Source organism: Cuculus canorus, chromosome 2 (assembly GCF_017976375.1).
Source record: "Cuculus canorus isolate bCucCan1 chromosome 2, bCucCan1.pri, whole genome shotgun sequence".
Taxonomy (NCBI): domain Eukaryota; kingdom Metazoa; phylum Chordata; class Aves; order Cuculiformes; family Cuculidae; genus Cuculus; species Cuculus canorus.
This window is the reverse complement of record NC_071402.1, coordinates 94250653-94277617: the sequence shown is the minus strand read 5'-3', so window position 1 is coordinate 94277617 and position 26965 is coordinate 94250653. Positions and strand designations below refer to the sequence as shown.

The following is a 26965-nucleotide window of genomic DNA, read 5'->3' as shown; positions in this document are numbered from 1 at the left end:
AAGCAACCCTGGCACGACTCTGACATAAATACGTTGCAGCACCTACAAATACGAGTATATCAATATTTCAGAAGGTAAGCTGCATTTTGCTGTTGCTTGCTTGGTTTTTAAATACACACATCTTTTTAAATTATCTGGTAAGAGTTTGTGCAGAGAAGAGTATTATAAAGTGCAAAAGTATGCTAAAACTGCATTTGCATTCTAAAGATAAAAATTACCATTAATCATGTCAGAAAATAAGAGAGTCTGAAAATATATTTTTGAAGGGAAAAGTCATAAGTACCAAAACACTTTCAGAAAGGAGGCTGACAAACTCTTCCTTCCTGTCCTGAAAAAAGGAAAACTCCTTTAACTTGCACATAGCCAAACAGCTAGAATCAAATTGGTGCAACCTACACCAGCAGTACAAAGCCAAAAATGTGCTCTACATACTCTGTGACAAGAAAATTTGGAAAGCAACCAGCACTACCCCCAGCTAAGTGACTTACCAAATCATCTACATAACAACATAATTGCCAAAAGCTATCAAGAGATTTATCAACAGTGGGGTACCATCATCAACGACACCGCACTACGCAGCACGACAGAACAGAATTATTCCTATTCCTTGGCTGTGGCTGGCCTCTTCTGTTTGCAAAGTACCATATCGTCAGTGATTTTCACCAGTCTCCATCTCTGAGGTTGAAGTTCTGGAGCGTGTCCAGAGAAGAGCAACAAAGCTGGTGAAGGGGCTGGAGAACAAGCCTTATGAGGAGCAGCTGAGGGAACTGGCATTGTTAAACCTGGAGAACAAGGAGGCTGAGGGCAGACCTTATCACTGCCTACAGCTACCTGAAAGGAGGTTGTAGACAGGCGGTTGCTGGTCTTTTCTCCCACATGATAGGTGATAGGACAAGGGGGAATGGTCTCAAGCTGCACAAGGGGAGGCTCAGATTGGACATTATGAAAAATTTTTCACTGAAAGGGTCATTGTGCACTGGCAGAGGCTGCCCAGGAAGGTGGTTGAGCCATCATCCCTGGATGTATTTAAAAGATTGGTAGACAAGATACTTAAGAATATGGTTTAGTAGCAGATAGGTATGGTTGGACTCGATGACCTCAGTGGTCTTTTCCAACCTAGTGATTCTATTATTCTATTTTGCTTCCTCTTTGGGGGGAAGTCTGTTATACTGTGAATGCAAAGAAGCAACCATCCTCTGGCTCCATCACGTAGGCAGGCTGCACCTTACTGTGTATTTGTATATGAAGTGCTGTATTATCTTTTTGATCTCAATACACATTTTTAAAAAAACTAAGCAAGCCATAATAAGTTTACAGTAAAGGACTGTACACACACCCGTAAGACATGGGGACAGCAAGCTTGCTTGTTAAAAAAGAGGGAAAGTCAGCCCTACTTTATGCTTAGAAAAGAAAGGTCTGTCTTTAACAACTGAAGTAACCCATAGCTAAATATTGACGCTACAGAAGACAACTTGCGACACGCCAAGCAAGTTTGAGAATGGACAAGAAAGACTATCCATCTCCATGCGTCTTTTGTTGAACTCACACACATTCGTATATTTGTACAAGTCAATCTGAAACACTTTGTAGCCCTGTGCTATTAATCTTTTTGAGACAGTCTTCATAAAATAGCAAATGGTGAAGGACAGGGGAAGACAGAAATAACAGAAAAACATCTCTCTGCTTCCAGCTTTACCTGGAATAATGATATTTCCAAATCTGGATATTAGAAGTCCAATCCTGGAGGGAATTTTGCCCTAGTTTTCTGAAGGACTTAAAACTTTTGTGCCTTTAAGTGATCAAAATGCTGTCCTTCTTCCTGCAGTGCTGGCATTCTTTGTGGTGAGACTGTTTCAGTATCAATATTAATATTCAAATGTCAAGTTTGTGACACTACATTTCCTGTGCTATGCAAAGCATTCAGAACAATCATTATCTGAGAAATATAAAACAGTAAATTTTTGTTACCTGCTTACAATTTCAGCAGCCCTAGCTGTTATGGAACAGCACTCACACCAGTCACTTGCAATTTCACAGAGAGATGCATTGTTCAGCTTTTCTAACAGTACTCATACATTCCCCCAAATTGGCTTCTGCTGTTTTTACATTTATTATTTTTCTGGAGCACAACTGCACCCTGAATATTGATTCAATTTACAGTATTTAGTATTTCAGACTTTTGTTCCACATATATTCCCTAATTGATCACAACTTTAACATATAGTGAATCACTGAGCTTTTTTTTTTTTTTTTTAATATTTATGGAACAGTAATTCTTTACCATTCCTACTACTCTTAAAAAAAAAAAAAAGAATCTTTCATTTTTGCTTTCTTTCTTCCTGTTTCAGTACTTAGTTGAGTCTATTTCTTCTGTAATTATCTAGGCTGTGGTTACATCTCTGTGGCTCTGAGGAGTATTTTCATTATAACATGTAGGTGTCTTTAAAAGCAACATACATTACAGCTGTACAGCTGAGAATCCACTGAATTGCCACTCTTCCCTACCAAGCTGCCAAAGTTTGAGAAGCTCTCATAGAATACTTCAAACTGAAAATAATTAATGTCTGTTCTCACATACAGAAAGGTGAATGTTAGGCAGGTAAGTTTTTCTCCTTGTGAAAGAACAGTTCTATGAGGAATACACAAAAACCATGTCAAGCCTTCCATTAACAGACAACACTACAAGCTACAGATCAAAATGAAATATTCCAAATAAACCAAGGAAATCTTTATTTTCAGTCTATAGCTATGGTTTGACCATGTCATGAAGTACTTCAGTACCACTGTACAGGTCAGTTATTTCCACTGCTCTCTCCTCTGAAACCGAAGGCTGATTTCAGAACATGCATGCTTTTCATTCTTAATTAACTTCACCTCAAATTTGAGCCAAACAGGTTTGCTCATAGTCCTCCAAAAGTTAACAGAAGGAATGCCCGTGGAAATAGGGCCACAAACAACATATCTACAGTAGTCAACAACTCTAAATCATAAAAATAGTTGCAAATATCTTTATACTGCCTGGTCATCAACATTTCCATTATAATCCTGAAAAGAATTTTTTTTTTTAGTGATACAAGGCACCGCCCTCTCCTCCAGAGACCTGCAGATAACTAACAGAACCCTCACCCACACGAATCAACAGGATCCTACCACCTCCGGCTGAAACTGGGTTTACCTGCTTTGCTACGATGTGCTTTTGCAGGGTCATAAAAGGAAGCTTTGGTTTTGTTTCAGAAAGTTAAGGGCTACCAGCTTTTTCATGTAGTATGTCATGATGTGAAACAATGAGAGCTAGAAATGCAACAATAAAGTTTCAATAATGTGCCTTACCATTCTTCATCTTTCTGTCTACCCTGCATTGAGAGTTATAAATGAAGTCATAAGCGGCAAAATCCAGTCTTCCAAAATAAGGAGCCTGTCATAAATGCTTTTTTAAAAAAAAGCAGGGGTAATACTAACATCACAACCAGTATTCTTCCCACTCCAGTCAGCAAAACTATCCTTGAATTTGATCTCCTGCTGCACCCAGAAGGGCATCTATGTTTGTCTACAGAGCCACCAGGCCGTTACAGCTGAACATGTTATTTTAAAGTCTTTGAAGTACCTTGAGCATGACAGAAGACAGAGGAAAACAAATTACATTCGACAACGTGCAATTCATACTAATGTTAATGAATTCATATTTACAACATAAGCTGAAGCTGTTCCAAAAAACCCATTATGGTATATTCAGAGAACAAGTACTAGGAGCAAAACACAAAACGTGGCTTAGTTTAACCAACCTACCAACACAAGTTTCTACGTCTTTCCAAAATGAGCCTGAGTCTTCCTTCTCTTTCCTGCTCCTGAAGGGATGCCAGTACTGGGTCCAGCGAACTGCACTGATCAAGAATTAGCTCTAAAAGTGTTTCTCCTTCTTTCTGCAGAAATCAATTGCTTTGGCCAATATCAACAGGTGTTAGGAGCGATGAGGGTAAAATGCGAGTGGAATAGCTTCATGCCTTAGTAGAGAGGTGTAGCTGAAGGAATGGGCAAACACGCTGCCCTGAGCTTTTACAGTAAAATAAGCTTGTTCCTTCTCTCACCCTTCCAGGAATCCTCTGCAACAAGTCGTTCATTTTCAGGCCTCCCTGGGTGCCTGGAAGTCAAACCACGCGATGGAGAGGCATTTGCAAAGTGGTCATACCACTGCCCGCCCCCTACTTGAATTTCAAACTGCTTGCCCATGTAGGATACAATCCCGCTGAGGAAAACTTGCTCTGAAAGCCTGGAACACCTGGGTCTGCAGCAGCTGGACCAGAAACAGCATAACATACACCAGGCACACTGCACAGGCCAGGTGAAGTGAACACTACGTGGAGGCTTTTCTCTGCAGCAGAAGTTTCTCAGTATTTTGTTTGAGGTATGGACACACAGAGTTTAGGAACTTGTGTTGGCAGGTGAAAATCTTTGCCCTCAGTAGTAACCACAATTTCTTTTGAAGTCCTGAACCGAAGTTAAGAGATGACCCAGGTCAGTAGTCACACAGTGCACACCACAGCCCTTCTCAAACACAAGGAAGAAAAAAAAAAACCCAGCAACAAAAAGCCCAGCTACAGAGTAAATCTGACTTACACACGCCACAAAAGCTCTTATTTTCCATGCCCATCCAAGAACACAAATTGTCCAAGGACTGAATACCAGCTTTCCACAAAGGACCTCTGAGCCCAATGGAGTGTCCCAGCCCCCTGCCAGCCTTTCGGCTCTGAACCAGGCACTTGCATGTAACAGAACTGCCCTCAGTCAGCTACAGCAACACACTTAGCATCCAGACATCAGCTTCTTTTCATTGCATACCTACTTGTTCAGGTCTCTAAAACACACACATACAAGAACTTTATGAAAGACATCAGTGGCTACAATTGCAAAGCACCACGTTGCTAGCCAGAAACAAAGAGCACACCATACAACGCTGAATGACTGCCAGTAAGGAGGAGACCCAGCTTAAGGCCTGAAAACCACTTGGAAAGCTGTTGTCAGGCTGATTACATCCCTGCTGAAAGGGTAACGCTTCAGAGCAGTGTGTGCAGCAGATTAGATGCATGGCTCCCATGCACAGACAGCAGAAGCCGCAGATCTGAGCCACCACGTGTATTCTGCAAAAACATCCTGGTCCGTACTCGTGCTGTAACAGGCCTCTGAGCTCCACCGTTAGAAAAACAGTCAGTGAAAACGTAGCCCATGAGCAGTAGCCACAGCTAATTCTGAAATGAACTGGTCCGTAAGAAAGTTTAAAAACCAAGTGAAGGAAGCGGTAAAACTCCTATCAAAAAAAAAAAAAAAAATAGCAAGGGTATTGTCTCTTTGGGAAAAAAAAGGGACAATTTGGCATTTGCAGTGTGTACAAGATGTCTTCATACACTTTCCTGATTCCTTGCCAGTAACTATTCAAAAAAGATCACTTAACAAGCAAACAGGTCTTCAGCACAACAAATAATAAAAAAGAGAGCAAAGCTTGTGCTATTTAAATATCATGAAACATTCTGCTAATCATGCACAGATGGAAGTACAGACGCTTCTGCCAGACGCCTTGTTCAGAAACTTTGCTCTATTTTTAATTATTTGATGCACAGAGGACCTGTTTGCTGATTAAAAGGGCACTGCCTTTAAAGGGACTCCATCAATATGGAGTCTAGTCTTGTTTTTAATGTAGGATTTAAAAAGCAGTAACACACACCTCCAAGCTCCCTCCAACCATATATTATTATCTTACAAGCATGTGGTTGGTTTTTATCAGATGTTTCTCTCACTTAGGGAAACTGTCTACATAAAGGAGGAGCGAAACTAACCATATTCAAGCTATTGTTTAAATACACTATGTGAACCCATTGGGAAAATGTTTATTTTCCTGTGATGTAATAATAACATAATAACCTTTAGTTTATATCTTTTTTGGTGTTACAGGTAACAAGAAGGGTTATCAATTTTCAGATGAAAGCAGCACTTTGGACAATTTTTCTTTCAGTCAAAAGCCTAGTTTTTTGAGAAAATGTACCATCTCCAAAATTATAAAACCAAAATACTTATTGGTGTGGGGTTTTTTTTAATCTAGTGTAACTACATTATCATTTCAACAGTCAGTTCTTGGCAAAAACAGAGTGATCCACAAAGAAGAACACCTTCCCACTTTTTTTTCACTTCATACCTTCTGTGAACTTTACTCATTCAGCTCTACACCGCTTCATTCCTGTACTTCTCCACAGCAGTCCAGGAATTTTTCCCTCACCGAGGAGCCTCACTCAAAATGCATACCATGTTCAATTTCTTTTCTTTTTCTCAATGAAGTGCCTTTCAAAGATTCTTTTTTGGTTTAGCTTACATTTTATCTTGAAATTAACTGCTACTACAGAACTTTGCGCCGCTAGAGCGGAATCATGGTACAAAAACGACCGAAAACCCAAGGAAAACTGCCTAAGCTGTCACTTTTCTCTCACCAACATGACACATGAAAATTACATTACATTTTCAAAGCTTACTAACGTTAACAAGTGCAGCTATTAACACAGAAAAGGAATCCTTTGATTAGCAGACCCTACGATATGATAATAAAGTAACACTAACCACATTATCTTATGAACAAATGACTCAAAGCGGGTGACTCCTGGCTAATACTCAGGTACAGAGAAAACAAATGAATTTTATTTTTTTATTTTTTTAAACACTGCCAACATGTAATATTACACAAATATATGCAACTGATTTGTTAAAGACCAGCTAGTAAGCCTTAAAAGCAACATGCCTGATGAAGAGACACTGCAGCTGGAAGCCAGGGAGGACTGGCAAGGTCACACAGCAATGAAAATCCAATGTTCAGCCAAGGAAATGGGTACCCATAGTGAAGCCGTAGAGCAGAAATACAAGGTTTTTTTCCCATGAGGAGAAGGGGAAGGCTGTGTGGAGTGAAAGGCTTGTCCAGGCAGATCATCAGGGTTGCAAAGCTCAGAATTCAGCTATGACTAATGAGGAAGGAAGAGGTAGATGAAACAACATTCAAATTTGCAGTTCTGCAGAAAATCAGTGAGGTATTGAAACCAGAATCCAGAAATGGACTTTAGACACATAGAAACACACACAATAAATGAGCCAAAGAAAGGGCCAACACACAATCGAAGTATTGTGCAGGTAACAAACCTGGTGAGGGAGCTGTACACGTAGGTCAGATACGCACCAGCGAGAACTGCTGAGCACAGGAGAATCTCAGTAGAGAAGCGGACAAGGAGAAAAATTAACTGGCCAGGAATAAACGAAAGTCTGGAAAAGGTTAAAATGTGACAGATGGATGGCAGAGCAAAACACTGCTTGGAATATACAAAGATTAGTTTAATTCACCAATACATCTACTTGAAGCATAGGAAGAAGACCGGTGACACTTTGACATAATAACAATTCTCATTCCCTTCTCACTTGAAGGAAAAGCCAAGTGAATGCTGCAGGATGAACCAAGCAGTGTCTGATCAGTAATGCTGACCTGCCATCACTAGCTCCAAGTCCAGAGGGCCTCAACAATCCCCAGAGACCTCAGGCCAGATCCCATGCTCTATCACACCACATTTGCACTCACACATCTCCATCTACAGCATAAGTAACGAAGGAGGGAACCAGACCCCTACTCCACTGCTGCCTCTGCCTGACTGCATCTGTGCAACACACAACATGCACAGCTCACGTGAAAGAAGATAAGGAGCATAAAAACCTGGTTGTTGCAGCGCAGGCTGCACAGCACCACTGGTTTCACAGAGACATACTGGCTGAGCTGTATAAACAGCACAAACCACTGCAGCCAGCCAGCTGACAGCTCAGATGAGCGCACTTCATAGCAGAGCTGTACATGTAGCAGAAGTGTGTCTTAGTTTGCATTTCTCCCATTCCACACAGCCAACGTGACATTCAACAAGTTTCATTCCTTAGGTAACATGGGCATACTTGACTGCTGCTGTTTAATGTATTTCAGATGCTTACTATCAAACTTCTACTCACCTGAGTTTTCCTTAGGGGCTTTTCTGGCTGTCCTATAAGAGATAACAACACCTGGGTAGTAGTGTCACACAACAAATGTCATACTTCCACTCAGGAATTACTTTAATTCACTTAGTCACTACACATGGTATTGCCACTGAATCTGCCGCTGAGCTGCAAACGATATAAACTGGCAGTGACCAACAAATAGTAGGATGTACCTATACAGGTTTGTTTCATTCTCATAGCTGAAGACCAGGCACTGGGATTGCGTTGCTCTGTCACCTTGTGCAAATACGGAACAAAATATAGACTTTCACTCCTTCTTTAGTCCTTCTAGTACCATATCATCACATATTTTAAGTAAAAATACAATATACTTGTGTGCTGTCCAAACACACACAGTGAAATTTTAACTATAGATTATTGGTCCGTAAGATCCACCATCAGCCTCTTTCCCCATAATATAGAAGACACCTCAAAACACGTTACTCACATAGAACACAGACCTCAAAACACGTTACAGAGATGGCACTGCCATATCACTTATTCCCCCCACCATTTAATTAATCAACTGTCAAGTTAACAAAGGAAATCACAAGTGATTTCCAAGACTGCCTCATCAACAACAAAAATATTAGGTCAGATCACAGCAGAGATCCAAGAAAATTTAGCAAGGCTGATAAACAGGAAACCTGAAACTCATCCCTGATTCAAAGAGGAGACAGACAAGACCTTAGCAGAGAGGTGAAGCAGCCTCTCAGTTCTGCAGACTAGGAAATGCAAAGGCAAAGCATTTGCCCATATCCACCAGTTCGTTTTTGCCTATTCCATCAGCAAGTGTTGCTCATGGAGGAGTCGCAGGCCAGGGTAGCTGGTGGGGAAAAAGGGAGAGAAAATCCAGAGAAAAGACGGACAAAATCTAGGATGTATTAGTTCCCTCATTTGTAGTAAAGTACCATTTCATTTGGACGTCAGGAATTCAACAGTAGTTCCTTATTTAGTAACCCTATGTTACGGAGTTGGGGTTTGTTTTAAACCAGATGCTCAATTCTTAAGACATCAGTACAGAACCAGAAACTTGTATTCACTGAAAGACTACGTTCATGACATTCATATGGTAGTCTTTTGCTTGCATAAATATTGACAGAACTACCAGTATTGGTGTGTCTGAGGCCAAACATTTTACTTTTGTTTTTTACATTTACCCTAATGACAAGGAACATTGCCTTCCCCTGCTGAGGGAAGAAAATAACTTGAATGAAATTTGTACGTCCTTAGGCAAGATCTCTTCCGATATCATAGGAAATGCTGCCCAAGCAGAGTCTCAGTCTTTGAGAAAATGTTGCTAAGCCCAAAAAGGAAGGTGAAAGGGGGGTTGTTTTGACAGTTCACAAGGCAGAGAACTGCCACTGCAACCTTTCACCTCTGAGCAGGTGGTTAAAGACCAGCCCAAATCACCATCGAAAAAACTCTCTGCTGGTCTCTGTAAAATGAATCTGACATCAGGCTTAGGATGCAGATCCCTACACAACAGCTATATTGGTTTGTAGGAGGGTCTGTCAAGACACAATCCCCAGGAGTGCAAGCAAACCTTCCGGATAGTAGGCAGGGTGTTCAGCTTATGGTCATAGTTTTCTTTCCCAATTCTTATGGAATATTTCTGTTTTCAGCAACGCCTACACAGCACTACCTGAGATACCCATAATCATAAAAAAAAATGTAAATAGAGAGTAAAAAAAATGAAAAAAAAAAAGGTTCGATAATTAGGTTTTACTTGATTGTTTTATTACATTCCTTATGTACTGCATTTTATAAAATGCAAAATTTTATCTATCTTACTCTCTTGCATCTTTGTTTTAAAAATGTGACACATTCTGTAGGGGAAAAAAAATCCAAAAAGAAAAAATGGAATTTGTTTTTGTATTAAATAACTTTTTAAAAGAATCGACCAAGCTAGAGCAAACATATGAACAGATAGAAAGTAATTGTGTTCGTATCTGAATTCCGCACTTCAAGCCACCTTTGATCAACTTGATTAATATTCATTTCAGAAGGTTTTATAGCTGGTACACTTCATGAACACAATTAGATTAAACTGTTCTGAATTCTGTTTCATAAAATTACTGTTCCTCTGATTAAGTTTACAAAAAAAACATGTAACTATGTAGAAATGCGCTTTTCTCATTGATAAAACAAGCCTGTGACACAGCTTCCAGTGCTGGCCAAGAGATATCATTGTGAATATCTAAGAAATCAGCAAGCCCAGTGATGCAATGTCATGTGAGCTAATACGCAAAATACTACATTTCTTAGTCAAGTCAATGAAAAAATAGCCCAATTCTCAGCTTATAGCACTGGATTAGCTAAAATGTAGTTCTTCAGGTATCAGTGTGTGTGGGGTAATACCACCAGCTAGTCAATGTGACTGTAGCTGATCCACAAACCTTCCTCTACTGAAGTCAACAATAAAATTTTAATCAGATTCAGCAGCATGGTTTCACGTGGTTGAATTTCAGAGACACTGGGTCTGAACAGGATCCATCTGACCTCCTGATCTGCAGGAGAGACTCACTTTGACCTTACCAGGACTGCCCTGGGCAGACTTATGTCACTTCACCCCATAAATCCGCTCGCCTGGCGCTGTAGCTAAGCGCTGCTGAACTCAGGTACCCTCTAGGAACACTGCGATGTTGTAATTAGCAGTGAGACTTGTAATGCATTCCCTTGCCAGAAACAAGGGTTGCTGTGGCCACTAGAGTAAAAGAATGTGAAAAGGCATTGGGAAGGAATAAAGACAGATAGGTAACAGCAGAGAAAACAAGAGTGATAATTTATCTAAGTATCTCATATTAAAACAACACAACAATCACTAGTATCCGTCGAACTGTCAAATAACAGTTATTTTTCTTTTTTTTTAAGAAAAAGAAGCATGAAATTTCCTTTAAAATGGATTATTTCACTGGAGGGGAGAAATGATACACAGAACATAGCTCTGACACAACCTTCTCCTTCTTATGTCTATATTCTGTTAGGTTCGGCTTTGATTTTTCAAGGAATTATGTATTTAACATCTTGTCTGCAGTGCAACAGTAACCTAAGCCCCTTTTAATTTTTGGTAAACGCTGCACATCACTCACATCAGGCTTACCGTTAACCAAACTGGTAACATGCCTTAGTGTGGTTTCCCTATTCCTATGGCAAGGCTAAACAGCATTTAGAAAACAATGACATCCCTAGGCCCGCACTGTAGTTTCTGAAGCACGGATTAAGCATGGTATTCTGCTCAACAAGCTCATCACTGTTAAGTAACTCATCAGAAAATAAAGAGGGAATTATCAAATGGGAATTGCCAAGTAATTAGTTCTCTGAAGCAGATGACATACAACTGTTAAAGGGAGGGGCTTCCCTGTTAGTCATATGTCTGAGTAGAGCCTACTAATCTGTAAATAAAAATGCATTACATATGATTAGTGCTATGAGTTTTTAACCACTAGTGGTACATGAAGAATAAACTTAAAACTTCTACTGCAATAATCCACTAGGATTTATTTTTTTTTTTATCTCTTACATACAGTGAATTATCAAACTGTTCTGGATCGACTTGCTTTCAGACTATCTGGGGAAAGCTATGAACACGGCACAGTTCCAGGAAGGGATGTGCTCAGGGACTAAGGAAGAGGAGAAACGCTTTTACTATCATATTAATTTGAAAAATCACTCTCTACTCAGCTACTACACATGGCACTGAAAAGGAAACACGCCAATGAGAAAACAATCACTAGCAGAAAAATTCCAAGCACAGTAAAGGACGATTATGCCTGCTTTTTGTAATTATCCTTCCCCATTAATGCTTAACTTTAAGTAGCTGGCCTCACAGAAATGTTAAATCTACAGAACGACAAGGGCTTTCACGCGTGGGTCCCTGACAACTAAATTTGTTGTAACAGTCAAAACCACACTCCAATACCAGTGATAAACACTACAACATTTGTACTTTTTACAGCGTGAAGAGCAACTCAGTAAATCCTTAAATCAGGTTTTCAGCTAGTCCCAGAATGAGTTGATCACTGCTAAGTAACTGACTTAGAAAATAAAGAAGGAATTACCAGACCTGGGGGTTGCCTCCATCACAGCATCCCACCACGAGAAACCCTTCAGCTAACCCACTCAAATGCAGATGCTGCCACTTGGGTTTTCAACCGAAAGCACACCCCTGGTATCAAGGCACAGCAAAACCCACCAGCACACCCCTGCCCAACGCACAGAGAAAGGGAAAGGGAAGGAGGAGGGTAGCACAGATGCTGAGCCTTATGCACAACTGCACATCCCATCAAGTCATCTCACCACTTCCAGCCTTTGGCACGTAGAAGTTTTTGATCTCTCGCACTTACTCTAACCTCCAAAAACACATATTTTAAAGTTACAGCGAATGGGCAGCAAGTCTCTTACTCCATCCGCAGATATACCTTTTTAAAACAGAAGTTGGAAGGTGAATCAAACCTCAGGTCTTGGCCTATACTGCATTAGGAACATGTACCTCCTGGTTTTTTGCATACAGATCACTACACCCAGCTCCACTGACACTTCAGACTGTGTAACAGAACTTTCAGTCAGACACCAGACCTTTGGTATGTTCTGAAGGAGCAACAAAGCAACACGTGAAAGGTCAGGCCTGAAGGGACGGCAGAGCTTCATTTCTAAGATGACAGTCTGCATTCACATAGCTTCATTTAGCTGACTTTACAGTTATTCACTTTCATACAAAACAAACAATGAAAAAAATAAAATTATTTCTAATTACTATCCAATTATATCTCCATTTCATTTGTGCCCTTAATACGTTCCCCATCACATACCTTATTTTAGCTCTACAGCTACTGCAGGCCTTAGTAAACAGTATGAGAGGGAAGAAATAAGTACAGCTAGGATAAAAGGACACTGATATTGCAGTCAAAAAGCCATCACTCAACACACTAATATAGATGGATTTGCTCGTTTTACGTTCACTACAAATGATTTGAAACAGACAGACAGTTGTCCATTTACAGAGAGCAGAAGCCAGAAGTCTGCATCAAAGAGAAATTGTCTTATAAAAAAAAAAAAAAAAAAAAAAAAAAGCCATATTAGGCAGTATACAGACACAGTTATGGAAAGTTCAGCCGAAAAAAAAAACTCTTACAAACAGGCTGCGGCTGTAAATTCAACCCAATACTATAATATGATTAATACATATCAAGTGACTCCACAGTGGAAAAGATTAAAAAGAACTCTTTAGTTGTTAAAATGTCCAGTGTCTCATGCAAAACCCTCTCAACACAACTGTTTAAAATAAGGCATTGAGTCAGTTGCCTGTATGGAAGGAGGCAGTGCACGCTCTGAACAAATAACAATAACTATGTTTTTTAGAGCAGACTAAAATTAACTGAAGTCATGATTTAAAAAACAAACAAACAAACAAACAACACAAACTTGTATCTATTGATTTATTTTTGTTTTATTTTTATTAATCCTCATGTCCTTATTCAGGCAAGATGCTTAGCAGGCTCTGCAAGAACCCTTGAATTGGAAGAGTAAGCACACCTGGAGCTCACGCACAACAGCAATGTTCCTCCCTGAAGCCAGGTGATTCCTCATGCAAGCGAAGCCATGAACACACATGTAGGGTCATTAGGGCTAAAGTAAGGTTTCTGAAATCTGCTTGTGGATGTATTCAGTCAAAACACACACAATGTTTGGTCAGTCTGACAGACACTGTAGTAATAACCGAGGTCTGCCTAAAACAGAGCAGGAATGTCACCACCTTCACGTCAAGACAAATGTGAAAGCCAGAACGATGATGGGTCTTAGCATGCAACAGGTCTTAAGCAGGCGATGCTCTATCTTGAGATGTGAAACCTTTCTGTGGCTGCTCACTGCTCAGCACCAGGTCATGTTTCTTTCACGTTACTACCACGAGCTCCTGCCTGTTACATCCAGAGACAGATAAGCAGGCAGTCTCTACCCCAATAATTTTTATTTCACTTATTTAGTTACACAGTGGGCCTGATTTTCATTGTTCTCTACAGAAAATGAGAACTAATGAGGCCAACAGAGATACCCCAAACTCAGTGACTAACGTGGATCAACAATGAGAAAGAAGCCAAAACAAATCTGATGTAAGGTCCACAAAACCAACACTATACTTTCCAGTTACACTTAGTACAGAAAAAAAGCAGCACAGTACTCTATTCCTGTCATGCCTCTGCACCCGACTTAACTAGGTTATATTTTCTATCCCAAATGTTTGCCTAACATCTAAAATATTCTTTCTCATGCAATCGCAGGAAATGCCAGATGCTAAAATATTCGAGGTGGCTTAGCAATACATTGTGGGTAACACAATCTGATTATTCACAGGATTTGACCAATGCACTACAAACGATTACTTCTAATTAAGACATAAGCCTTTCCTGTAGTAATCACTTCTGCAAATAAATACAATTTCATACAACCCAAGCAAAAAAAAAAAAAAAAAAAAAGAAAGAAAGAAATGCTTTGTGGAAATGATAATGTCATAAGAAAAATCTTCCTTCTGTTCCATCTCCCAAGTCAATAGCTGCTACCAACTCAGTTTTCTTCCAAAACAGAAAGACAAAATGTGTCAGCGCATGGTCATATTGTCTGGTTTTTTTCACTCTCAAGACATTGGTCCTAAGAAATAGAGTGGTTACAATCCACTCCCACCATTCAAGCTCATCTGTAAACCGTAACATCTTTGCGTGTAACTACTTGCTTAGGCAACTTCCCTTTAAAGTGCAGCACCCTTCCCCGCAGCCACAATAAAATGTAAATTATGTGCTGCATACTTTTCTATGACATGCCGTATACATTGCAGAATAACTTTTTAATGGAGATTTTCTGATCAGCCCCTCATAAAGAAAATGTTATAGTAATTAAGTTTTTTGGCTGTAAATAGAGAAAAAAAAATCCTTTGATTTTCTGCACGTAACCACATTTAATTTTCTTTTATTTAAAGACACGGACAATTTTCTTACGACCCTTTATCTTTTTTTTTTTTTAAGCATTAGCAGTATTGCCAATCCCAAGTAGTCAAAAATCATGTAACAGGTCCAAAAAAAAAAAAAAAGCTGGCTTAATGACAATCAGATTAAAGAAATAAAATAAAATTTTATGTTCTTTTTATTGGCAGTATGATCCTTGAGCCTTAAGACTTGTTTCTTTCAAGGTACTCTCCACAACCATATGGGAAATAGGGAGAGAGGAGTCTGCGAGAGCAGACTGATATACGTGCATTATTACATTCTGTCTGGCTACAGCATTTCAGGGAAAAACATCAGAAGAACTGAAAACATTCCTCAAACCAGAATGAAAGACACCCAGGCATGTCAGTAGTGACTAGTCATCCTGGGAAGTATCCTTATGCCAGACAAAGTACAGTGCACAGGAGGAACATCGAGAAAATCAAGCCAGCTGCAAGCAACAAGAACCACTGAAAACATTTGTAAAATTGCAGGAAGGATTTATACAATTTTACGCATGGCATTTTACACCACAAATAAATCCTGTAAACTTTTCCATTCATACTATCATCTTTTAGTAACTGAATACGCTCTGACCTGAGGTGAGCATAAAATCACTCATCTGGAACCCACTGTCCTGTAAGTCACCAAACTGAGTCACCAGAGTTAATAGAATTTTTCTGACGAGAGTTTCTCAAAAGGACCTCTACTGCCAGGCAAGGGAAGTACAAACTTATCACCGGTAAAATAATCGTACAGACACCAGTAAGGTGCCCACGCTGATTAAAGCCCAGAGCAGACAGCATACACTCACTAGAGGAAATAAAAAGCATTATATTCTCACCTTATAGGCAGTGCATATCTGTACGGTGAAGACAAAAATGAAGGTGTTCACTGTCTTACAGGGGTCAAGAATAAATTCACAGCTTGTATTGCTTGCCCATCTGGCTTGGCCTGCAATATGACTGTTGATCCAGGAGTGGAGGAGACGGAAACCAAAATAAAAAGAAAAAAAAAAACACGGTTAAGAGTCAAACAATTTACAACATGCTAACACATCTCAACCAAGACCGAGTGAGACTGCTTTTGCTATTACTCAAGCACAAATGGAACTATAGATTTAATCCAGCAGACAGAGTACATACAGTAGAGAGCAGAACCTGTTCATTCAAACTGAGTGCTCTTTTCCTAAATGTGATCTTAATGAAGTGAAGAATCGTAAGCGAGTTGTGATGACTGTTTTCACCGCCAACTGAGCATACTTTATTTGCAGAGGGGCATCATCCAGAAAACATAATGCTGCAACTACTACTTGTAAGTGAAAAATAATCAGCTTTAGGAATGGAATATTACCTTATGCATTATTTTGTCATTAATGGTGGCATGCTAGAGTCGATGCATATTACTGCAAATTCCCAAATACTACAGGCAAAGGAAGACTCTATCGATGTGATTTTTTTTCCTATTTCTGTAATTTTTATCAGTAAAATTACAACGAGCCAGCACTGAATTTCTGCTGACATACATATTTAAAAAAAAAAAATCTTGCTTTTTCACTGGGAACCTCACCAACTATTTTTTTTAACTCTAGGGACAATAAAAGGACTTAGTGGGACCATTTCTCCCTCACTGAGAAGCATTTTTTGTTGTTTCAGTTTACAAGCATACTTACTCGTTCCTATTTATGGAAGGATTGACACACACGCTTAACCCCAGATAGGTTCTTTAATCAATCCTCATTCAGCAAAACCCTCGCTGGGACACACACTAAAAGCAACTCTGCAGGCTGGGACCAATGCACACACAGAGATTTGCCCATGTTGTACAACCACCTCAGACTACAGCTTTGAGATCAAAAAAAAAAAAAAGCAAACCGCGAAGCGCTACATTCTCAATACACGCATAGAGATCAAAAACAAATTATGGTCATCAATGCAGTTTTTGTCTTTTTGCAAAAGTCAAGAACCGTCAAAGTTTCTTACAGTTTAAAACATTAGTCATGTAGCAGCTCGGCCAAAACCACGTCAAAATTAACTTCTTTATAGAAAGAATGTGAACCACTGAACAAGGCTCAAAAATACAGTGCCTTTGTCCAAAATACCTATTTACTTATTTATGTACCACACTCATAGTCCTGCATAAAAGTAAAATGAAAGGATGAGGTCAGGTTTTTTCAGAAAGCTCAGGCTGTTGAATTCACTGGAACACAGCACGTCATTTCTTTGCAATGGAATATTTACCTGTGCCAAGCTTGTTGCACTTGTGTTTCTCCTGACAATTATATTTTATTTGCTTAAGTAGAGCAGGTTACAGCAGTCTCAGAAGAGACCTACAACTAAATCTGCTATCCGCTCCCTATGAATGGTACACGCTGTACCTGTTCGGTCCTCCCAAGCAGCCATATCATTCACAACCTGTGCGCTGAGCTAAGGCTGTCACACAGCCTGATTTCTCCCAGGCAGCATCAGCAAGAGCTGCCTCACACGCTGGAGTAGGTTTGCAGCCAGCCAGCGCTTCAGCTCATCTATGCAATTCTGACAGGCATTTCCTTTAGAGCCTGCCATACTTCTTTATTGCATTTCCCCTTCAATTAGTACACCACAACAAAAGCAGCACACTGTACGAACAATGACAATGACAATCCTGACTGCCATCTACTCAGATGTGCCGCTAAACTTCAGCAAGGGGAAACTTGGGCCTTGATTTTGTTTTACTAACTGTGTTACTAAACAATTATTTTTAAATCCTAGTGTTTAAATCCTTAGTTGCTTTTCAGGTGACTGCATTTAAGTGTCTACTTTCTTAATTAAGAGGAAACTAGGCCACTGAATCTATTACATAAAAATTTTTACTAAGTGAAATTCCAGATCTCTTGTAAATATCTTTTAAAACAAGACTATTTTTTGCAGCCTTTATAAATAAATTCAACTGGGCCAGAAGGGCAAGGGAGAAAAGTTGCACTGTTTATTTTCAAAAAGTCTTTTAATTAGGTATATACAGCCTTTTTTGAAAATAATTACTTTCTAATTATCTTAGTCACACAGGTAATTTGTCTTACAATAAAATATGTATAAGCAGCATGCAGCACGCAAAGGATCACTCTACAGGAGTCATCCTGCACACGATTATTCCACTCTCTCCAGCCAGTCCTTCTAACAGGCTCTTCTATTTCAAGCCACCTTCTCAGTATGGAGGCCCAAAACAGAGGTAGCCACGCCGAGCAGAGGACATTCTCTCCTAACAAGAAGGGTGAGTTAGTCAAGGCAATGAGAAGCTGCACTTTGGGTAGAGGAAACTGCCTGTCAACTCCCCTCGCCCCTCCGAGGAGAAACGCCTGTGCGTGGCAGGCAGGCTGAGACCTGCAAACTCATCACACCGAAGCCGAGACCACCAGCTGCCTGGCACTGCAGGAGCTGAACCACCGACGGGCGTTTCTCATTACGTCCTCCAGCTCCGGTGCTTTACCATCAGAGCGATTAAAATATCTGTTTTACTGAGATATTTCTGGATTGCATTATGTTCCTGCCTGGTACTACAAATGCTCACGAGCTGTGCGTGCTCATGATTTCTCATCATCGAGACACAAAATCCTCCAGGCCAAGTTCAGTATTAGTGTAAGTGCACGCAAGATTAGTGACTAGAATAGCAGTGTTAACCACTTCTGCAGATGCTTAATGCAGCTCCTTAATCAGGCAAAAATACTATTTAAGCCCACAGTGCTTTTTGCCCTAAAAAGATACAGAGAAAATAACAGTGATATGTCGCAGAGCACTTTCTGTGCTCTGTTACTCTACTACATGCCTGGATTAAGTCCAATAAATCGAGTTATTCTAGATATACACCCATGTAAGTGGCTCACAATCCCGTCCCCTGGAGTCACTCCAGATTTATGACATTAGAACAGAGTGCCAAATTTGATGCCTTTAAAAAATTATACCTACGTTTGTGAAAAAGTGCCTCAAAAGAGTATTGGGAAATGAAGACAAATATACATTCTTTGGTTGAATAAATTCTTAAGAACAACGTGCAGTTTGAAGCTAATCAGACTGCATATTTTTTCAAGGTATTACTAACTCTGCGGCAGGTCTCCTGCTCCGTGGTTATAATATTTTGATGACCACAAATGCAAAAAAAAAAAAAACAAAAACAATATTGGAAACCAGACAAAACTGGTTTTAATAGTATTTTGTCAAGAGCAAATGATGTCAGCTTTCAACTAAAACACAAAAGGACCTAGATTGTGCTAAGAACTATGAAGAGGCCTAACAAACCTAAGGGACGATAGTGGTATAAGGTAACACCGATTTTAATTTCACTAGCCAGAAGGTGTGAAGTATAGGATAGGAGCAGAGAATAACGAGCTTGTGGCCTAAGATAGGGATGCTGGAATAGGATCTGCCACAAACTTGCAAACAATTACAGCCACCAAACAGTTAAACCAGCCTGCCAGGGGAAAAAAAAAAAAAAAAAAAAAAAGGAAAACTCCAAAGAAACTTTTATGCAAGCTTTTATAAGCCAAAAGCATTTCTACAAAGCTCCATACCTTTGTGGACTGGCTAACAATAAACACAAGTGGACTTGAGGATTTGGCTAACCTGCTAAGCGTGCCACGTACCATCCATCCCGCCTGCCTGACACTACGCTAGGCGAAGAACACCCTTCCCAAGAAGTTCAGCCATTAGGAAACCACCACCGGCATCCTTCAGTTTTCATCAAGCACTGGGCGATGGCCACCAAGAGGGCCACCAAGAGAGCCCGGTGGTAGCCCAGCGGGTCACCAGCCACCCACGCACACACCTGACTGGCCGGTGAACACCGTCTGTTACCATGGCAGCCTGATCTAATTACATGACTGATCAGGGATGGAGTAAGCGTGCTGAAAGCCTACACTGCTGACATGTCGCTGCACGATGAGACAGACAGACAGACGGGCGAGCGAAGAGGAAAAATCTATCGACTTCTGCTTTATGTAAAAAGAGAGGAGATCGCAGCCACCTTTTACGCTGCCCGTAAAACGCCAGGCCGGTTTTACGAAACAAATTAGGTGCCGCAGCGTGCAATTACAACTTACTATTATCTCGCAGCATCGCAAAAATAACCACGGCGTAATATTTTCCCCGGCCATTCTCAATTTCCCCTCTCCCTCATTCATAACCCTTGCTCCGTCTCATCCAGCTGAACCATCCCCATGCCCCGAACAGGAACAGCTGGAGGCAAAGCCGGGGTTTTCCTTCGGGGGAAGGCTTCGTTTGAAACTGAAATTAAAAGTCCTTGACTTCTCCGTGTGCGAGAGGAGTAACTCGCTCCGCCTGACCACATCTGACACGTAAAAGTAACCATTACTGCAGAAAACACATAACCCTGAGCGCTAAAAAAGGTTAAAGTGTAACCCGCGTTACAAAATATGAATTTCTTTACCCTATGGAAAGGGAAAAGGTCCCCGGCAAAGGTCATCTACCTGCACACCGAGCCGTACACAGGAAAAAAAAAAAAAAACATTTGTAAGGAGGAAGGCTTTACCAACCCGGATTTCTCCGTCTGGGAGCATCTCAGGAATGCTTAAATCCCCCCGCACCCCCCGGGTTGGGGCTGACGGGGACGGAGATGCTGCTCGGCGGAGTCCCTATTACACAGCATACGGTAAACAAAATAAAAATAGCCCGTCGCTCTCGTTATCTGCACAGGGCATTATATAACGGGCTTCCGACTTGTTTTCTTTCCTATTATTACTCTCCAGCAATCCCTCCCCTTCCATAACACGCAAATCGCTCCCGATTCCGCCGTTTTCATTATTATTATCGCTATTACTATTGCAGCGGGAGCCGGCGTTTCCCAGCATGCTTTAATTTAGACTTTAATATTCTTAGGAATCGCATTGACGGATTCGGCGGCCCCGCGGAACAGACCGGGGGTCATTGATTCGGGTTTGCTTTCCCCCCCCCTTTCCGCCGCTAAATGACGATGCCTTAGGCAATAAAAAAAACCACCAACAACAAAAACCTCGACCCAACCCCCCCTTCCCCCCCCGACAACAACCCCCGAGCAGACCCGGAGGAGGAGGAGGAGGGGAGGAAGATGAGCGGCCGTGGCTGAGCCCAGGGAACCCCCCTGCCTCCCCGGTCCCCCCCCGGTCCCCGCCGTGTCCCCCCGCTCCCGGCAGTACCGGGTGTTGCCTGCAGCCGGCCTGGGCCCTGAGTGCAGCGGTGCGGGGCTGCTGCCGGGCACATCCCAGCCCCAGCGCCGCCTCCTCCTCCTCTTCCACCGTCGCCGCCGCCGCCGCCACCGCCTCCTCCTCCTCCTCCTCCTCCTCGCTTCATTCACCCCTCCGGCAGCCGCCCAGCCCCGTACTACATACGCCGTGCGGCGGCCGCCCCCCCCCCCCCCGCCGGCCCCCGCGGCACCGCGCCGCGATGCGATTCGATGCGAGTGCGGGGCCCGCCCGGTGCGCGCACACAGGCACGCGCGGCGCGCGCCCGGCCACCCCCCCCCGCACTGCGCGCACCCCGCACCCGCACCGCACCGCACTGCGCGCACCCCGCACCCTCTCCTCCCCGTACCTCGCACCCACCCTGCACCCCGCACCCTTCCCGCACACGCACTGCGCGCACCCCGCACCCTTCCCGCACCAAACTACACGTACCCCCCGCACCCTCCCCGCACCCGCACTGCGCGCACCCTACACCCTGCCCTCGCTGTACCCCGCACCCTCCCCGCACCCCGCACCGTCTCCGCACTCACTGCGCGCACCGCGAACCCCCCTTCACGAACCCCGCAGCCACCCGCACCCCCCCTTTCCGCACACGCACCCCCTTTCCCCGCACCGCGCAACCACAAGCACCTTCACTCGCACTCACGCAGACACCCCGTGTCGCGACACGCACGGCATAAAACACACTCCGCATCCCCCCAGCACACAACACGCAGGCACCGCGTGTCGCGACACACACGCACGCACACCGTATCGCGACACGCACGACACACGCACAGTACAGACACCCCCTCCGTGTCGCGACACGCACGGCACACACAGACCCCTCCCGTGTCGCAACACGTACAGCACACACCCCACACCGCATCCACCCATGTCGCGACAGGCGCACCCCTCCGAGCCGTGGGAAAGGGGGACACAAAGGGGCCGGAGGGGGGTCAGGGCTGTTCGAACTCCCCCCGCGCGGCTGTGTCCCCCATGTCTCCGAGCCCTCGGCCATTTCTCGTGCCCCCCACCCCGAGCCGTGCCGGGCGAGGGGCGACCGCAGCTTTTGGCGAGCGGTGGCCCCGCGGCGAGCAGCAGCCCCGGCGCGCTCCCCTCCCTCCAAGCCCGTGTTTTCCCAGCTGGAAACCGGCGGTTCGCAGCCTAAACAAGGGAAGCGGCCCGGGGGAGGGGGGGGGGGGGAAGCGAGAAAGCATAGGAGGAAGAAAAAGCCACTTACTGTAAAGTATCAGTGGGGGTGGCGGGGACGGGGGGGGGTGGGGGTCACAGAGAGCCTCGCACACAAATGTCTTCCTAACGCTGATCACGGGGCTTGGGGCTGCTTTTTTGTTGTTGTTGTTTTGTTTGGCTTTCTTTTTTTTTGTATGTGTGTGTGCTGTTTTCCTTCCCCCTGCAGTGACACAGGTCCGGGATGTCTCCCCCCCCGGCCGTAGTAGGAATGATGTCTGCGGTAACAGCGCTTCCCTCTCCCTCCTGCTCCAGCGTGTAAATGGGGGAGAGAAGCCAAATATGGAGCAGTTGGCTGCCTCTGCAACAGCTTCAAGGATCCTACTTCATGCGAGAAAAAAAAAAAGAAAAGGGGGGGGGAATAGAAGGGAGGAGGAGGAGGAGGAGGAGGCAACACTGTGGCAGGCGGCCAGGAGAGCCACACAGATTATTGCATACGCACAGCACCGCCGGGCCAAGGCGCCCTTAACCCTTTGCGGGGCCGGCAGCCACGGGACAGGGGGCTGGAAGGGGTCAGGGAAGAGGGGGTCGCCTCGTCACTTACCTCCTCCGTCCCCTTGTCACGTTCCCAGGTTGGGGAATAAATGCCTGCCGAGCGCCCGCTGTTCCACTGAAGTCTCCGCTGCGTCGTGGAGATCTCAAAGCACTTTGCAGGCAGAAAGAAATGAGCTGGGGAGGGAGGGAGGGGGGAAAGAACCAAATCCAAACCTATATTGTTCAAGGGGGAAGGAACAGCCAGCTAGCTAAGCGTGTTGTCCTTCAAAAATGGCAGGGAATGCTGGTTTAAGGGATGCATGAAAATCAGTTGCTCAGTCAAGGCTGGTCTGTCTCTCTAAGGGAGGAAATAAAACTGTGCTGGAAGCCAGGCAATGCTCTCAAGCAGCCTCTGTGAGAGTCAGAAGAGGGTGATTTTAAGATGCCATATTGCATTTTACTGTGAAGAACTGCAAAGTGATTTAGAGCAAGAGCCCACATCCCACTCCCTTTTTCTGAATTAGTTTTATTTACCCGGATCCTTGGCATATGCTTGAGTTGCTTTTGTAGAAAGTACCTTCCACTTCATTCAGACCAGAGAGGCTCTGACTCATACCGTCACTGAGCTACAAGACAGGGAGGGATGAACCACGCATGTTTGGGTACTAACTCCCTCTGGATTCCTTAGCATGCATTTCATCAAAGGTCTCCTCGCATCTCTCCCAGCTGTGTGCAGACCACAGCCAACCTCTCCCAGACTCTCCCCCAAACTAAGGCGACCCACACTTCCCGGGGACTCCAGCGTCAGCTCCTTACTCTCTCACTTGTCTCAACGCAGGTCTCTGCAGTGCCGTAAACTGCAGCGATGGGCAAATAACAAGCATGGATGGAAACCGGAGCAAATACCTGTTTCTGGGGTGGCTCAGTCTGATCTTCAAGTCTTAGAAGAAAAAGATTACCAAACCAGGTACAACTTAGGGAAATAAAGCAAATTGTGGAGGAAATGAATGGGAGGGATACAGCCAAAGGACAGCGAGCTGCTATGCTTGCATGCAACCTGACTGGTCCGTGAGGAGCCATTCACTCTCTGCTTTGCCATCAGGAAGGGAGCTACAGCACAGAGAAAGCATCTCTCCACCCCAAGGACATTGCAAAAAATGTTGCATAAATGCCAAAGGCCGTTGTGTACCAGCTCTGTGGAGCTGGGCCCTGTGAGGTCTCAAGCCTCAGAAAGGCCTCCGATGTGTGCTCCCTGCAGCGTGGCCATCCAGACCAGGCTGTTTACTGCACCTTGTAGCAATGCGCCATGACAATAAGCTCCGAGGTTCCAGGTTTTAGTGCAGGTCTATCTCCTACGTGCCCGTTATATATTAGCATTAAATATTAGCATTAAATCTAGCATTAGAGTCTAGGTGCAAAGTACCCTAGGACTCAGCCTGTCGTTATGCAGATCAGCAAAGTAGTTCCTTCTATAAATGACTGTACTAGTTCACCGTAATTGCTAAAGAACGTAATAATAACACTGCAAGCTGCAGTGCTCTTGATTTAGGGTTGATACTGTAATATAGACTGATACTGTAATATAGACTGGCTTTATGAAACATAAGGCTCTTTCACCACAGCACCTTCTGCATCTTTAGTTCAGGTTCATTATGAAATCCAACATCATTTTCCATTTTAGGAATGGTCTGAGGACAGAAGCGGCAACAGGCCAAGATGTCTGGACAAACATGCACGGTGAATCTACAGCAGCAAAGCAGACAGCAATATTACCTGCACCCAGCTAATGCAAGGTTCATTGATTCAGTGAAAGGAACCAAAGGAGAGAGACAGAGACTGGAGATTACTGAAAATGAAGTGGAGCTGCAACCCCATCGTCGGGGTTCAATTCTGAGTACGCAGCATTCTCCTGTCTGCCACCCTGTTTTATTTCAGTTGGACAGAGTGTTACCTCAGGAGAAAGGAATCTTTCCTTCTCAAACATTCACCTTGCCAAGAGGTGTGGCACGAGCAGAGAAAGAGAAGCCACATTCATGCTGAAGCAAGCTTTGGGCAACTTTCCCTTCTGCAGGAGGCTCATGTAAGAGGCTTGTGTATTCCTCTGCTCTGTGGCTACGGTGTTTGCCACAGGACCCACAATTTTTGCCATGCTCCAGGCTCTAGGCTTTTAAATCTTTGTCTGTGTTTCTGCTTCAGAGTTGAAGAGACCGCTAAAATGTAAGTCCATTGTAGGTCACAGCAATGTTGTTTTCCTGAGCCAGCAGGCAGCCTTAGCCCATGGGTTTGGGAAGCGCCGCAACCACTGATGGCTGTGTCAGGTTCATGAGCTATTCCTCGCCTCTTTTTTGAGTTAATACACGTCGGTTGCATTAACGGATGACAGATGGGGAGGCTATGCCTCCACAGACATTACCTGACACATGGTATATACTACCACGTCCCACAGTGTCCTTGTGCTCCCCTATGGACGCCCTACCTTGGCACTCAGTCTGTTCTCCATGGAGAACACTGCAAATTATGGAAGTACTGGTGAAGGCAGAGCGTGTGGGAAAGAGCACCTCGATCTGACCTTTGCTGAATGGCCAGGAAAAAGGTTCCTTTGTACCTATGAAGTCAGTGCAGCCTATTGACCCCAAAGTGCAGAAGTAAGCCAGATGAAAAAATCATTTGCTGTAGAAAGTAGGCATGGTTTTACCGGCCACCAGAATGGTTCAGGCAACAGGAGTGGTGAGAGGCAACTCAGCAGTGAAGCTGTCATGTCCCACTTGAGGACTAACCCAGATACCTGCAGTACAGTCTTAGAGCAGCTAAGAGCCAACCTAAACCCCATCACGTTGCCCCGTTTGAGGAGGGCATACAGCAAAAGGTCCGTACACAAAAGTGGCAGCAAAATTCCAAAACAGCCACCTTCCTGCCCCTGGGGAGAGAAAGAGAGCAGAGACACATGGCAGAGCCCAGCCAGGTGGCTGAATGCTGTACAAACAGGTGCTCCGACACCACAGTGGTCAGTGGGACGCGAGATCTCAAATCGACTCAAGCGTTTTTATTTACTGCTAGTGATGTGCTGAAATTGCTGACTCCCTACTGAATACAGTCTTGACCAAAAGTTATGAATCAATTTGACATGCAAGATGCACACTGTCTAGAAGAAACTGACTTTCAGTCTGCCAGTTGTACTGTATCGTCTCCACTGCATGTTTTATACAATTAATAGCACCTACGAAAAATGGGAGAATAAGAGGCATAAGAAGTTGGATATTTTTTTTTAAACATTAACACTCCAGGAAATCCAGTGATTGACGATGTATTGAGTGTGAAAAGTAATTTCACAATTATTGATCATTACCGTCTAAGTCTTAAATTTGTCATGAAATGACATTGTTGGTCTCATTACAGCCTCTAGTGGACAGTAGTAATCCACTTCACAGACTTGTCACACAATTTGCTCAAATGACAAGCATTATCAAGGTGGAGGGAACTCTGAGACAGCACGAATATACACTCATTCTTAACCCCTGGCAAAAAGGACTTTTGCATACAATCAAAGGTTTGTTGTCATTGCTCATAAGGTGCCTTGCTTTACATTTCAGGTATTAACAGTGACTTGTAAATAAACAGAGAACTTCTGCTATTCATTTCGGTTTCAGACAGCTTTCATAAAAACTAAATTTATCTCAAATATTTTTATAACAGAAAATAGTCGTTACCGTGCTTTTGGCGTAAGTAAGATGTTTCTATTCCAACTCAGAATCTGCCAACTGTCCAATGCTATCTATTTATAGCCCTCTTGCATTCAGGTAGCTTTGCTAAATGCAGTTATTTTCATTATTATTTCAGTCATACGCAGCTGATTTAAGGTATTCTAACAGCTTTAACAAATAAGAAACTATAATTTGGATTACAGATGTTTAATTAAGGCACACTTTCCTGAGGGAAGTTAAAAATGCACACAGTCTAAATAATAATGTATTTGGATTATATTCTTTTAACTTGAAGTGCCACTTGTGTGAACATAATAAAATATGACTAATGTCTT

The 26965-nt window shown here is 43.2% G+C and overlaps 1 protein-coding gene across 15 annotated transcripts in view; it reads right to left on the bottom strand.

Moving 5' to 3' along the window:
• The window catches only part of ATXN1 (ataxin 1), a 282081-nt gene that overhangs the window by 206708 nt on the left and 48408 nt on the right, over positions 1-26965 (bottom strand). For 9 of the 15 annotated variants that reach the window (XM_054058375.1, XM_054058389.1, XM_054058384.1 and 6 more), the window contains exons 1-2: positions 21181-21315; positions 15862-15982 (exon numbers count right to left, since the gene is read on the bottom strand). The gene's annotated coding sequence lies outside the window, so the exon portion shown is untranslated. Of the gene's footprint in view, positions 1-15861; positions 15983-20541; positions 20669-21180; positions 21316-22999; positions 23024-26965 lie in introns of those variants that run through there. The other 6 variants (XM_054058377.1, XM_054058391.1, XM_054058379.1 and 3 more) reach the window with 3 other exon arrangements.